We start from the raw sequence: 15,076 nt of genomic DNA, 5'->3' as shown, positions 1-15,076 counted from the left end.
GAGAGGCCAGCCTGGTCTACAGAGGTGAGGAAGGGGGTAAAACCTCGAGTGTCTGGAGAACCAGATGGGATTAAGGAGTATTTGAGGAAAGAGTGTGAGTGGAAAGAGAGAAACTGGAGGGGAGGGGGTGAGGTAGAGCTTCCCCAAGTTGGTTCTCTATCATTCCAACGTGTTATCTGTAGAAAAAAAAAAAAAAAATGAGCTTATCTTTTTTTGGTAATAAGACTTTGAAATCTGGTGTGTTCATTTACATATTATTTTAATCTGAGAGGGAAATGATTGGAAATCTTTGTTTCCGATACTGATTTTATTAAAATGTGTGATTAGCCGGGCGGTGGTGGCGCACGCCTTTAATCCCAGCACTCGGGAGGCAGAGCCAGGCGGATCTCTGTGAGTTCAAGGCCAGCCTGGTCTCCAAAGCGAGTTCCAGGAAAGGCGCAAAGCTACACAGAGAAACCCTGTCTCGAAAAACCACAAAAAAAAAAAATAAATAAAATAAAATAAAATAAAATAAAATAAAATAAAATAAAATAAAATGTGTGATTAAAGAGCAGATAAGCAAAGAATGGTGCCTCATGCCTTCAATCCCAGCTCTAGGGAGGTAGAAGCAAGCAGATCTCTAAATGAGCTGGAAACCAGGGAGTTCCAGGCCAGCCAAGGGTACCGAGTGTGATCCTGTCTTAAATAAATAATAAAGATGATGGAGTCATCTGAGTAAACGTGTTTCAAACTAACCAAATGCAACATTATTTTCACGTCTAACTTTAAATTAGTTAATATTAAACATTAGGAATTACATTCTTTGATCTGGTTGACTGCATTTTTAAGCACCAAACATCCCAGTGGGTAGCGGCTACCATAGCAGACAGCATAGACCCAGTGACTGAGGAGCGTATACACTGTTAGATTGAGGGGCTGCGTTCCCCTCACCTCCTTACTAAACAGCTATTGGGGTGGTCTTGAGAAACACGATGCAGAACTCAAACCAGTTCCAGCAGACTCACATTCCTAACTCCTCTGGGGCCCAAATTGCTCCACAGGTGTCTTGGAAATTCTTTGGCCAAGCCTGCGGACCAGGTGTGGCAGGGAAGAAAGCAAATGTTTGAAAAAGCAGGTAGCCCCCAAAAGTCAGCTTCAAGCTTTGTTTCTAAACCTGATAAATAATTTCAATAAACAAGTGTAAACGAGGGTGTGACAGGTCCCCGCCCTCTCAAGTGTCTATCGAACACTAAAGTAGAGAGGTAGAATTTGACACCAGGAGTTAAGCTTGTGTCCTTCATTCACTTACCCAAGAAATCATTGAAACAATTTCTTATCAGCAAAATATGCCATGAAATGAATGATAAAAGATATTTTGGAGGAAAGTTGATGTTACAATGCTTATACAAATGGAAAAACAGATGAAATCAGAGAGAGTCTGAACTAATCAGTGAGACAAATATGATAGTCTACTCAAGGAGAAATTTAAATGTATATTTAATTGGGAGGGGAGCATTGGGGAGATATGGGAGAATTTGAAGGGAGGAGATGAATATATATATATATATATATATATATATATATATAATTGTATTTCACTGGATATGTATATAAAATTCTCAAGAATTAAAAAAGTTTTAAGTCTTTTTTAATGTAATGCTTTTTTCACAAATAGATAAATTATTATATAAAGAAAAAATACAAGTAAAATGCACAGGGCCTCCAGGCATGTTGGAACGTGATCCTAGGACTTAGGGGCTAAAAGAGAATCTTGACTCCTAGATTTGTTCTTATTAATAAGACCTTCTAACAATTTGTGCTGCATCTGGCGCCCAACGTTCGTGGTATGAATTCACGAAAAAGCTGCTTGCCTGTGGCCTTGCGGGCCCCAGCTCAGACCCGAGCTACCCTCAGCCAGTTGTGGTGAAGCACACCGGTTGGATTTACTGAAGGAGGCAGAGGCAAGAGGATCCCGAGTTTGAGGCCAGCCTAGGAGGCTTGCTAAGGAGAAGCTTTGGCCGGGACCGAGCCACAAACGGTGGTGGTGGGACCATGGTGGCAGCGGCTGCTGCTCCGAGTTGCTGGCTCCTTCTCATCATGTTGGTGACAGCGGTGATGCTGCTACCTGGGACAAATGGTTTACTACTGCTTGTTCAGAGAAGAATTGCCAAGAACATCGTGTTACAAGAAAGCATCGGCAAAGGTCAGTTTGGAAAAGTTTGGCAAGACAAATGGTGGGGAGAAATTGCTGTGAAGATATTGTCTTCTAGGGAAGAATGTTCATGGTTCAGAGAGACAGACAGACATCAGGCTGTGATTGTTTCAAACCACAGAGGAGGTTAAAAAAAAAATTCTGCAGGGAACCATGACCACGCCTAACAGTGACTTAGAAATCTTCAAAAAGATGACAGGACCCCACAATGATGATTCCACATGGACTATGGTAAAGCCATTAAGCTGATTAACACCACGGAAAGATTGACTTGGACTACAAACTGCTTAGGACAATTTTGAGATGGCTAGCGGAGATGATCTAGCCTGACAGACTACTTGAACAAGGACTTGAAATAAGCCCTGCACTTTCTCATTATGCAGCGACTGGACAAATGATACAGGACTTGACAATTAACCCAAAAAATTTCTTTTCAGGATTTCCTAAAGATGTCTTCACCCCTAGAAAGCAAGAAGTAATTTTAAGAAAACAATGCCCACATTCCCAAGAGGTGGGATGGGAGATTTTTGGTCATTTAATGAGTTATGGATATTGTCATTCTTCATGATGGTTGGTTACAAGTTGTTAATGGTCAGGAAAAAAGCTGAACAAGGAGATTAGATTCAGAGTTTTTGTTTGAAAAAAAAAGAAAGAAAAGGAAAAAAGAGAATATAGATAGGTAGATCATCGATGGAATCTACTCTGAGAAAAAAGATAAAGAAATAATAGGATAAATGGGTAGATCATTGAATCTATACTAAAAAGAAAAAAGGGGAAGATATAAAAATGACAAAAGGTAGGTTACTGAATCTATTATGAAAAGAAAAAATACTTTTAAAAAGGAACTACTTGTTTTAAATAGGATAAGTAATGAAATTTTTTGTCTGAGTTTATCAAATGTTGCTGGACTGGATATTGTTAATATATATAATGGAGTTTTTATCTGAATCTGTCAAATGTTAATGGACTAGACATCCTTAATGTAATCTTGACTGTGTATATTGTATATACTTATTGGATATAATTTTTCTTGTATTAGTTATAAGCTTTTTTAATTTTAGACAAAAAAGGGGAAATGTGGTGGTATTGTGTTCCCCAAAATATTGTGCACGCTAGTAAACTTATCTGGGGTCAGAGACAGAATAGCCACAATATTAAACATAGAGGATAGGCACTGGTAGCACACGCCTTTAATCCTAGCATTCCAGAGGCAGAAATCCATGTATTCAAGGATACAGCCAAGCATGGTGACTCATGCCTTTAATCCCAGAAAGCGAGCCTTTAATCCCAAGGAGTGGTGGTAGGAAGCAGAAAGGTATATAAGGCATGAGGACCAGAAACTAGAAGCATTTAGCTGGTTAAGTTTTCAGGCTTTTGAGTGGCAGTTCAGCTGAGATTCATTCTAGATGAGGACTCAGAGGCTTCCAGTCTGAGGAAACAGGATCAGCTGAGGAACTGGCGAGGCGAGGTAGCTGTGGCTTGTTCTGCTTCTCTGATCTTCCAGCATTCACCCCAATACCTGGCCCAAGGTTTGATTTTATTAATAAGACTCTCTAAGATTCATGCTACATCTGAACAAACATAGCAAGACCCTGTCTCAAACAACAACAAATAAAAAAGGAGTAAACAAATGGCCAAGGTGCTCAAAACTAATGAAATATATGTGTAGACAGGGATAAAGTGAGTCAGTGTCCACAGGGCAGTAATCTCTTCTCCACTGCGCAGGACATGGTACACTCATATTTTTAAGGTCAAGAATCATTTTCATTACTATCAATTATTTACATCTCACAGACTTGTAAAAACCAGTGGGAGATAATAAAAATTAAATCAGAAGAGTTTACTACTTAGGATGTCCAGTATTCTTTTTGTTTAAATTGGTCATTTCAGAATATTTTGTAACTGTTTTCTGACATAAACTAATGTTGATTTGAGTTTGATTGTAAAGTTTGGGTGGTATTCATAATTTTCTTCTAGTTCTGATTTATAAGCACTATAACCATCAGGTTTATAAGTATTTAAGTACAATAAAATTTTAGTTTAGTTTAGTTTAGTTTTTTTAAACATTGTGAGTTTAACACAGAGGCAGCATTTGACCCACGCAGGTAATAGTTACTATGGGCTACTAATTTGCAACCGATGAGAGTTGGCTCATGGTGGCTGATACATGTGACCCATCTCTTAGAAGACTGAGTGAGGCACGAGGATTGCAGGCTGGAGGGCAGCCTCATGGATATAGTGAGATTCTGTCTCAAAACAAAACCAAAACACAGAGACATTTTGAGTCACAAATAAGCACTACCCAGTAGCTACACAGCAGTAGTAGCAGATGACAAGGCACAGTAACACAGAGAAAAGCCTAGAAAAGACACAGACTTCCCTTCTCTCCCCAAGACCCTACTTACCTTAAAGCTGTTACCAATTTTGTGGCTGAACACCTTCAATCAGTTAGTATCTGAAAGGGGGCTAGTACAGGCCTGGCCAGTGCCAGTGGAACGGCTGAAAGAAGGGTGGTCTACAGGTTATGGGGGAAGATGCCACCATCTCATGCAACAGGGTATTTACATTCAGACAGTTATTTGTCTTCAAATAATCTCTGGGCCCACGGAAGGAACACGGTCATAATTTTCCCCCTCCTGCGGGTTATTTGGAGGACTCAAGCCTAGCATGCAGAATGGTACCTGCCACCTTTTCAAGCCATAGAAGTGCTGGTTAAGGACAACCAATGAAATGGAGTACTTTGCATTTAAGACTGTGAATGTAGACTGTAAGAGAGGAAAAGCCCTCAGCCACAGACACCATAGCAAACTGACTGCAGGGGCATTGGCATGCCTCTGTTCCCTTGTGAACAGCCTACAGCAGAAGGCAGTCTAAGCCTACACACCCACATGCTTGTTTTTATTTTTAGTTTTTTTGTTTGTGTTTGTTTTTTGTTTGTTTTTTGTTTTCAAGGTTTTTGTTCTGGTTGGCTTTTTTGAGCCAATATATCTAAGGTTTGTTTAAATTTTAAAGCCTGCCTTATTTTAATAAAAGGATTATGTGCACATTAACACATTGTAGACTTGTGGAAATATACAAACAAGAAAGAAACAATGACTCGAAATTCTACCACCCAAAAATAAGTTATAACTAGATAACTAGATACCTCTCTGCCTAGTTTAGAAGCAGTGAGAGAAGGATTTATTTAGAAGACAATTCATTATTACTTTAGATTATATATGTTAGTATCAAGTAAATTGTATTACTTTAATTGTCCTTAAATTTAACATAAGAAAAAAATGAACCAAATTAAAACTGAAGGAAAGTTGGGTGTGGTAGTGAATACCTACAGTTCCAGTACTTAGGAGGTGGAAGCAGGAGAACCAGTTCAAGGTCATCCCTCTGCCACTTAAAGAGCTTGAGGCTACCCTGGACTATGTGAGACCATATCTCAAAAAACAAATTCAACAGGCATGGTGGCCCACACCTTTAATCCCAGCACTCAGGAGGCAGAGGCAGGTGGATCTAGGTGAGTTCTAGGCCAGCTAGGGCTACACAGTCAGACCCCATCTCAAACAAACCAGCAAAAGCAAACAAAATAAAATAAAGCTGAAGAGATTCCCAAGCTCAAGGAAATCTGAGGGCCTAAAAGTTGCCTCAAGTTTAAGACATGTGCCGCCATTTGAAGGAATTTACTGAAACACATAAACTACATTTAACTCCCTGAGCACCCCAGAATTGTTTGCAGTTCCAGGCCATGCTTTATTGATTTTCAGTTCAGTGCATTTGATTTTATTTTTAACACCCAGGAAAACACAGTTTCTGTCACAGCTGCACATTTTCCTTGCCTTAGCAATGACTCAGAGGACTTTTGATTTATCATTTTACAGTGAGTAATTCCTTTTACTGCTTAGTTGGAAAAAACTACCAGCTTTTTTACCACATTTAATCACAAAACATTTTCCTGCTCATTGAAACAAAACACCATGTGCTCTCTGTAAACAGTGCTGACCTAGATTCCCATCCATCACTGCAGTCGTCCACATTTAAAACAAGCCAGTGTCTTGAGGATCCATCTGTTCCTGCTCTCTTTCTCGTTCTCCTGGTTATGAGGAAGCACAGAGGACACAAGTAAATAGACATATTGATGTGTCCTAGGCAACAGGCTTGACAAACAACCTGCCTGGGTAGGTATCTTTGCTTAAAAAAAATTTTTTTATCAAGCAATAACTGGACAGGATGGAAGCATTGGTCATGTCTGTTAATATAACTATCTCTCTTCAGTTTTGTTAACTAAAATGTATAAAGGCATTTGCCACTGAAACTAAACCTGACCATGGCTTCCGATTAATCAAAGAAGACTGGATATATCTGTTACCTACTATATCTCACAAAAATAAAAATAAAACAGATTTTTTTTCAGATTTTTAAAGTGCTAAAATTAAAATACTCAAGAACAAATTTTAGAAAAATTATGAAAATCACAGTGTGAAAAGTACAAGATATTGTTGAAAGATACTGAACAGGCTCTAAATAAATGGAAACCATTCCATGTTTGTGGATTAGACTTAGGAGTTAACAAGAAATAATTATCCTTTTTTATTACATAATTTTTTTATTGAGTCTTTGGGAATTTCACATTAAGCATCCCAATCCCACCCATCTCCCAGTCCCTCTGTTTCCACTTTTCTCCCTTGTAGTACTCCTCGAAAGGAAAACGTAAAAAGAAATAATAAAAATAAAATTAAAAATACAAATAAGAGTATTAATTAAAGAAAACAAACAAACAAAACACCCCAAAACAAGTTGGCCCTCCCCAACATCTACCCCATCTATGACCTGCTGTAGTGGTCTGAAGAAACATAGCAGCAGGATCTCCATGAATGGGGACAACAGCAGTGTATTCGAGAGGCGAGAAGCCAGAGGCCTTGAACCTAACCAACACCACACTACACTACACTACACTACACAACGAACATTTGCAAGTAAAGCTCTTTGGTCCAAAGAGCATACTGCATGATACACTGTAGCTCCCAATGCCACTAAGAGGAAGGAAGAGGTGATGCAGAGGCAAGAAAGATGGAGGAGTGTTGCTGCTTGTTTGTTTTCTTACTTGTTTTTGTTTAAAACATTTTTTAAAGGGCCTAAAACCACTGGGCAATGTAACTTAGTAGTAGTTACATTGTGGTAGTGTGCCTGCATGCACGAATTCCTAGGTTTAATCCCTCAATGGAGCAAAAAAATAAGTAAACCCTAAGTGGTTTATCTAGTCAAGGTGATGCCTCCAAGCCCGACTGCCTGAGTTTGATCCCTGGGATCCACATGGTAGAGAGAACCAACTCCTACAAATTGCCCTCTGATATCCACGCACTTTTTGTTTGTTTGTTTGAGACAGGGTCTCTCTGTGATGTAGTCCTGGCTGTCCTGGAACTTGCTATGTAGAGCAGGCTGGTCTCTAGCTCACAGAGATCCACCTGCCTCTGCCTACTGTGTGCTGGGGATCAAAGGCATGTGTCATCATGCCTGGCCTTATCCACACACTTTTACATGCACACACACACACACACACACACACACACACACACACACACACAGAGAGAGAGAGAGAGAGAGAGAGAAATGTAATGTAACAGAAAAATTTAAAAATAGAATGAAATTTAAAAGGTCCTAACCCCTTTGGACAAAGAGGTTGGATGAGAAGCCAAGAGCTAATGAGAATTGACAACAAAATTTTGGATTCCAGAAAACTTATTTATCAGGCAGGAGAAAGTGATGGTTAAATGCAGGAGAAAAAGCCAACAAGAAGAAAAGTGGCACATTTCCTGTGCAAATATGGAGGACCCAGGGAATAGACACAGCACATGTGACTCCCTAGGGAGACCAGGAGGCTGTGCCCGAGTACTCAGGAGGAAGAATGGAAGGACAAGAAGATAAAGGGAGAGTGGCTTGGAAAGAAGTTTCTCACTATCTTGGAGTTAAGAAGTCCAGCACAGTTGACAAAATGTGCTGTGAAGGTTGCTGAGGCAGATACTGCCTTTATACAGAGACACTTCAAATAAGAATGTTAAAATAGCAGTGAGTCATTCTTAAGACCTAAGCATATATGACCAAGTACGGCTTTTCTCTTTCCAACTGTAAAGGGGCAGTTTTCTAGTAATCTCACAAGCAAGATCATAAACTTCATTTACAGGGAAAGATGTCTTAACCCCCTTGTGTAACCTTTATGAGTCATGGTTTTATTGTATCAGATTGTAATCCTACCCAAGGCAATAAGGAACACCTATAATCTCATAAAAGGGGGGAGGGGAATGATGTTCCTTTTAAAAATGCTTTGATATGTAACTTCAGAGGCTGCCAAAATAGTGGACTCTTTTGGAGACCCACACCCACACCTATGCTTGGATGCTCACTGCTCTTTCCCTGAGCACTTGTCTTTTTATTAAACTCAGTGCTTAAATCTGTCACCTCATCTTTTATTTTATGCATATGGGTGTTTTACCTGCATGCATATCTATGGACCACACACATGCAGTGTTCTCAGGGGCCATAAAGGGTGCCAGATCCTCTGGGACTGAATTTACAGATGGTCATGAGCTACTATATGGGTGCTAGGAACTGAACCTGGGTTATCTAGAAGAGCAGCCAGAGCTTTTAACCATGGAGCCATCTCTCCAGCTTCTGCCCCTCCTTCAGGGAAAACTCTTACGTATTTATATGTATGTGTGCATGCCTGCATGAGTGTATGCGCCACATGCATGCAGGTGCCCGAGTTGGTTAAAAAGGGATTGGAGCTCCTAGAACTGGAGCAACAGGTCGTGAGCCACCATATGGGTTCTGAGAATAGAACTTGAGTCCTCTGCAAGAGCAGTAAGTGCTCTTAACTGTCAAGCTAGCTCTTCAGTCTGTAAAACCTGTCAATAAAGCCTCCTTCACAGCCGGGCGGTGGTGGCGCACGCCTTTAATCCCAGCACTCGGGAGGCAGAGCCAGGCGGATCTCTGTGAGTTCGAGGCCAGCCTGGGCTACCAAGTGAGTTCCAGGAAAGGCGCAAAGCTACATAGAGAAACCCTGTCTCGAAAAACCAAAAAAAAAAAAAAAAAAAAAAAAAAAGCCTCCTTCACACTGGCTGATCCTCAGGTTCTAGTCTATGGTGTAGAGGTTTCTGGAAATAACTTCTCAGGCTGCTATAGATGGAAATGTGGAGCTATATTCTGACCCTTTCTGACTGCTGCCACCACTCAGTACACAAACTATGAAGGACAAAGAGACAGTGACCTTCTCTTGGAAGTGAAATATCTGAAAGACAGAAGTCCCAGGATGCTGGCAGCTAGACTGATCCCTCTGTCCACTCCCAGCAGGATACAGGAAAATTTTGTTGGGGGTGGTAGTGGAACAGCTTGACCCAAGAGAAATGTCTCACAACTAGTCACATTCTATAGGCCTCCATAAAATGACAGGTTGCACATGGAGGGGGCACCATCAAAGAAGTGGTTACATCTTTACCATCCATAATGAAATAAAACCTAACGTCCAGCAAGAGCCTAACTCATGGGAGAGGCTTTTCTAGCATGTACACGCCCTGTGTTCTGTCCTCAGGGTCTTCCTCCCCAAAGTAACACTGGAAGTAATTCTAAATTACAATGTAAGCATGTTTTTAGAAACATGGAGGCGAATTATGGGGTCAGAGCTGGAGGTGTAGGGTCCGAGGAAATGCTGAATGAAGACCCCAGACTCAAATAGTATGTAAGAGCAAAGAGTGTTAATATTCCAGCATGCACGTGGGGTCGTTCACTTGTACAAAATGACAATGACCCTGAGAGGAGCGTGTAGGCTCCTTTTAAGTACAGCTAAGGGGAGGTGCAGGGACAGTGAGGTCACCTCAAATGATTGGTTGAACAAGCAGCAGTTATATTAGTAGATTTTAAAAGTGGCTGAGGTTTAGTCTTATCATTTTTGAACATACTTGCACAAGCTTGGGCAAGTCCAGAGGTGACTCAGAAGGGAGTGCTGGATTTGTCCTTGGGACACTGTGAGGCTGACTTAGATCTTGTGTTTGTCTTCTCCCTCGACTCTGAGAGTAAGGGCATTGTGGATAAATGGCCCTTGGTTGGGAGAAACACCTGTTTTGTCCTTCTCAGAGAACTGGAACCTAAATTCAGTTGTGAGGGTGGGAGAGTTTAACCCCTTCAGAGAGGTGTTTTGGAAAGGGACATTGGAAATAAGTTTGAGTGGCGAGCAAGGAACTGTCGCTCTCTGCTAAAGCCTTCCAATGTTTGAGTTATTAAATCATGCACAGTTATTTTTATCTTGAAATCCCTCCCTCCAAAGAGAGGGTAAACCTTATGAATGAAAAATATCATTGGCAAATAATGGCTCGGGGTTGTCCAGGCTGGTTCTCTGGAGAAGTGGAGGTTGAGATGGAGCACCTTTCACAATTTGCATTTCCAAAGATGTTCCCATTATTCACTCTTTGGCTAGCAAATATATTTGATTTTAATATATCTTCTTCATTCTTCAAAACTGATGAGTAAGACTGTCCTGTAATTGAGTTTTTAAAGGAACGCTGTCTCCTAAAAAAACCAAAAAGCTCATAAACTGCTCACATCAGATGCGGATGGTGTGACTAGTTAATTAGAAGGACTACACGATCATACTACACACACACACACACACACACACACACACACACACACACACACACAGGCCTGCAAACAGCCCCAGACACTGGCCCTCCTGACACACAGCCTCCAGCAAAGTCATTATGTCTGCTCCCACTGTCCCCTCCTCATTATTAGAATCTTTGATCCAGGTCCAGAGGACCCTTTAGCCTAAAAAAGCAAGAATATCATGGCTAACCATGAGATAAACAGTTGCTTTTGACATATGCACTTTTAACCTTTTGTAGGAAACATAGATGATTTTCTTTTCTTTTCTTTTTTTTTTTTTTTGGAGCTGAGGATCGAACCCAGAGCCTTGAGCTTGTTAGGCAAGTGCTCTACCACTGAGCTAAATCCCCAACCCCAACGTAGATGATTTTAAGCAAAACTGGGTGCCTTATTTCTAGTAGGCATTGCAAGCTGTGACTCCTCTCTGAGGGATAGCACGGCATCATGTTTGTTTATTTACATCAGCTGCCCTAATCCTGTCTCAAGCACACTTTGCAGTGCTTTGCAATCAAGCCATCATGTATTGAACACAAAGCCATGTGAGGAGTTGGGTTACATTGCAGATATACGCATTCTCCATGGCTTTGTTTAGGTTTTTCCTCTCCCTTTTTTATGCAGTGCTGAGAATTGGATCTAGGACCTTGCACATGGAAGGCAAATGCTACACCACTATTTCCAAAAGTCGATTCTAATTCATTAAGTCTGAGAGCAGCTTGAAAGCCTAACAGACTTCCAGTGAGTGGAAGGTTTGACCTCCTGTATTTCAGGGCTGTATTTCAGCTGCAAGGCCTTCTACTGTCTGTTAGGACAGAAAAGCCTCCTGTGTTGACCACGGTTAGCTTAAAAAGTACTTCGTGTTGGTTAAAGAGCTGTTAGCAGCTTAACTCCATGGCCTTTTTTTTTTTTTTTTTCAGTTTATACTGATGTGTTTGTTCTGCATGCCACCATGCATCAGTAAATGGCCAAGCAAGGAAGGTGAAAATAAAATTAACTGAAATGGCAGTCTGTCAAAGAAGCCTATTCTACCACAGCCATAGCAAATACAAAGTCTGGACAAAAGAAATAATAAAAACGAACCACGTCACACACTGTATTTCTTTTCTTCAAAGTAAGTCAAGAGCTGCACTGCTGGGCTGGAGAGATGGCTTAGTGGTTAAGAGTACTGACTGCTCTTCCAGAGGGCCTGGGTTCAATTCTCAGCACCCACATGGCAGCTCACAGCTGTCTGTAACTCCACATGCAGGCAAAACACCAATGCACATTTAAAAAAAGATAGCACGGTTGGATGATTTTAAATGTACATGTTAATATCTAAATAAGTAAATGAATATAATAAATAAATGATTAAAAGGGGGGACATTGTTGGGATAATCACTGATTATGGCTGCAATTTTAGCTCCTCAGTAACTCCTTTCCAGGAGTTCTAGTAAGACCGCTGTGGGGGCGGAGATGGCTCATCTCAGGATTTCATTTTGGCCATGAATGGGAAATCAGCAAGGCTTGTCTTTGCAGCCTCCTGTCTCCAGTTATTTTCCCTTTCCTGGAAAAAGCTCTAACTACAGCTCCTGATGGTGCTCCTAGCTAGTAGGAAATGCTGGGAACAATGGGCTACTCCCAATCTCTCTGTCTCTGTCTGTCTGTTGTCTGTCTGCCTCTCTCTTTCTCTCAAACACACACACACACACACACACACACACACACACACACACACACACTCACTACCACCACCAGCAAATACATCCCACTTCAGCACATTCTCTTTGACATTCCATACCCATCACTACCGTCATTCTGCTATTTGATGTGAAGTTCACTAGCTGGTGATAATGTGGATGGATAAACAGAAAAAGATCACAGAGGGAAAATGCCAAAGCAGTAGACCACCTAATAATGAGAAGAGCCACCATATAGCAGCCTAACAGTGGAGTGCTAGGTGCTATTCTAAACACTCGGCATGGGTTCATGTTGGCCTTTGCACCCTGGTGAGGTGTATTAACCAGCCTCTAGTCACTACTGCAAATACCAATGTATCAACTTATAAAGAAAACATGGTTGCTTTGTCTCACAGTTTTAGGGATTCCATTGCTGTTAGGGCTCTGCTAGGAGTGCCAGGTAGCAATGGTGAGGAGAACATAGCATAGCAAAACCGCTCACAATTGGGAAGCAAAAGAAGGGAGGGAGAAGGAGCCTGGTTCCACAATTTTTAAAGACACCCTCACCCCACGCACGCCACGACCTAAAGATCTTGAGCCTATTTGGCTCTAACTATTAAAGACCCCAACATTTCCCTACGGCACCACCCTGGGGATCAAGCCTTTGGAGGGATATTTAAGATCTAAACTATAGCATGAAACAAGATTCTGGTATTATCCTCAGCTGTTTAACTACATAAATATGCATTTTTCTTTGTAGATTTAATCTGTGGGTATAATTCTATTTGATATATGCAAAGTTATTTACTTATCTACACTTTTTGAGACCATGTCTTGCTATAAAGACCTGGCTGGTCTGGCACACATAGATCAGGCAGCTTTGAATTTTCAGCAACCCTGGTGAGGAGACCAGTTCAGGCAGCAGAAAGCGACTTGCAGTTGGTCCCCATCGGCCTTGAGAATGGAAGGAAGCTGGATCAGCAGCACATGTACCTTGCTTTGTATTAGTGAGTTTGTTTCTCCATCACACCCCTTAATAATTTTATATATATACCTCTGTGAGCTCTCGTATCTCCCTGGGGCCTCAGCCTTCCAGGTACTAAAATTGTAGGAATGACCTACCACACCCAACTAAACTTAAACTCAGAGACACAGACACAGACACAGACACATAGACACACTTAAAATCATTTCTGCTAATATATTAGAACTTCATTATCCAGATTGGTGAGCACTAGGCACAGGGGCTTACAGATTCTTTGAGATGAAGTCCATGTGAAATTAGATGTGCTGTTAAGTGTGAAATATAGCTAAGATTTTGAAGAATTAGCATTTAAAAAGAATGTAAAATGTCTCTTTAATGTTTCAGATTATTGAAATGTATTTGGAATCTCATGGGTTAAAAATATCTATAACTAAAGTTAATTTGAACTGCCAGGGTTTTTTATTTATTTATTTATTTTAAAAAGTGGCTTCTAGGGGCTGAGAGATGGCTCAGTAGTTAAGAGCACTGGCTGCTCTTCCAGAGGTCCTGAGTTCAATTCCCAGCAACCATATGGTGGCTCACAACATCTGTAATGAGATCTGGTTCCCTCTTCTGGCCTGCAGGCATACATGCAGGCAGAACACTGTATATATAATAAGTAAATGAATAAATCTTTTTTTGTTTTGTTTAAAAAAGTGGCTTCTAGAAAATTTATAATCAGCTTTATGTTTATATTAGACAAAGCCATACAAGAGGTTAAAATTCTTTATGGTCTTCTGCCAACCAAATAAGGAATCTGCCCTATTCAGGTGTTAGCAGACAAGCAGGAGGCTGGCTCCCAGGTGTATTGTCACTTTAAGAACTGTGTCTTGCTGATGGTGCAAAGGAGGCAGAGGCAGGTGGATCTCTGTGAGTTCAAGGCCAGCCTGGTCTATAAAGCTAGTTCCAAGACAGGCACCAGGGCTGTACAGAGGGACCGAGTCTCGAAAAACCAAAAACCAAAACCAAAACCCAAAACCAGCAGCAGTGGACACGAGTCTCAGTGACAACTGAGGGTGGGTGCGTGATGAGTGTCCTGGAGTCCATTCACATTCTAGTCTTCAGCTGGAGCAAAAAGAGGGCAAGGCGTGTCAGAGCCTGTGTTTTGACCAGGAGCATTGGAGTAGAAGTATTTTAAGACTTTCTGTGAGAGAGAGAGAGACGCCCTACCGATCCTGTGGGGGCATGAGAAGAAATAGAAGGATGGTCATCATAAAGGGAAGAGGAAAGAGCTAGTGAGGACACCTTCTACAGTGTGAGCAGCATGTGCCCTAGCAACCGAAGTGTTGCTTACAGAGGGGTAAGGGGTGTGCTGAATGCCCTCCCTGGCTATCTGTGGACATTATCCTCACATGGCAAAGCTGTGAAAGATTCAGCTACATTAATTCTAACACATTATATATTAATATATTAGATATAAGTGTATATATCTAATATCTCTGTCGAGGAAATACTGAGTCATTCACATAACACTTTTCTAAGTGCTTTTAATGTAGAGAATATGAATTTTAGAAAACTCTGCTTTTGTTTTGTTTCGTTTTAGATTTTTTTTGGGGGGGGGGTTGA

This window comes from Peromyscus eremicus, chromosome 4 (assembly GCF_949786415.1).
Source record: "Peromyscus eremicus chromosome 4, PerEre_H2_v1, whole genome shotgun sequence".
Classification (NCBI taxonomy): Eukaryota; Metazoa; Chordata; class Mammalia; order Rodentia; family Cricetidae; genus Peromyscus; species Peromyscus eremicus.
This window is presented reverse-complemented; position numbering follows the sequence as displayed.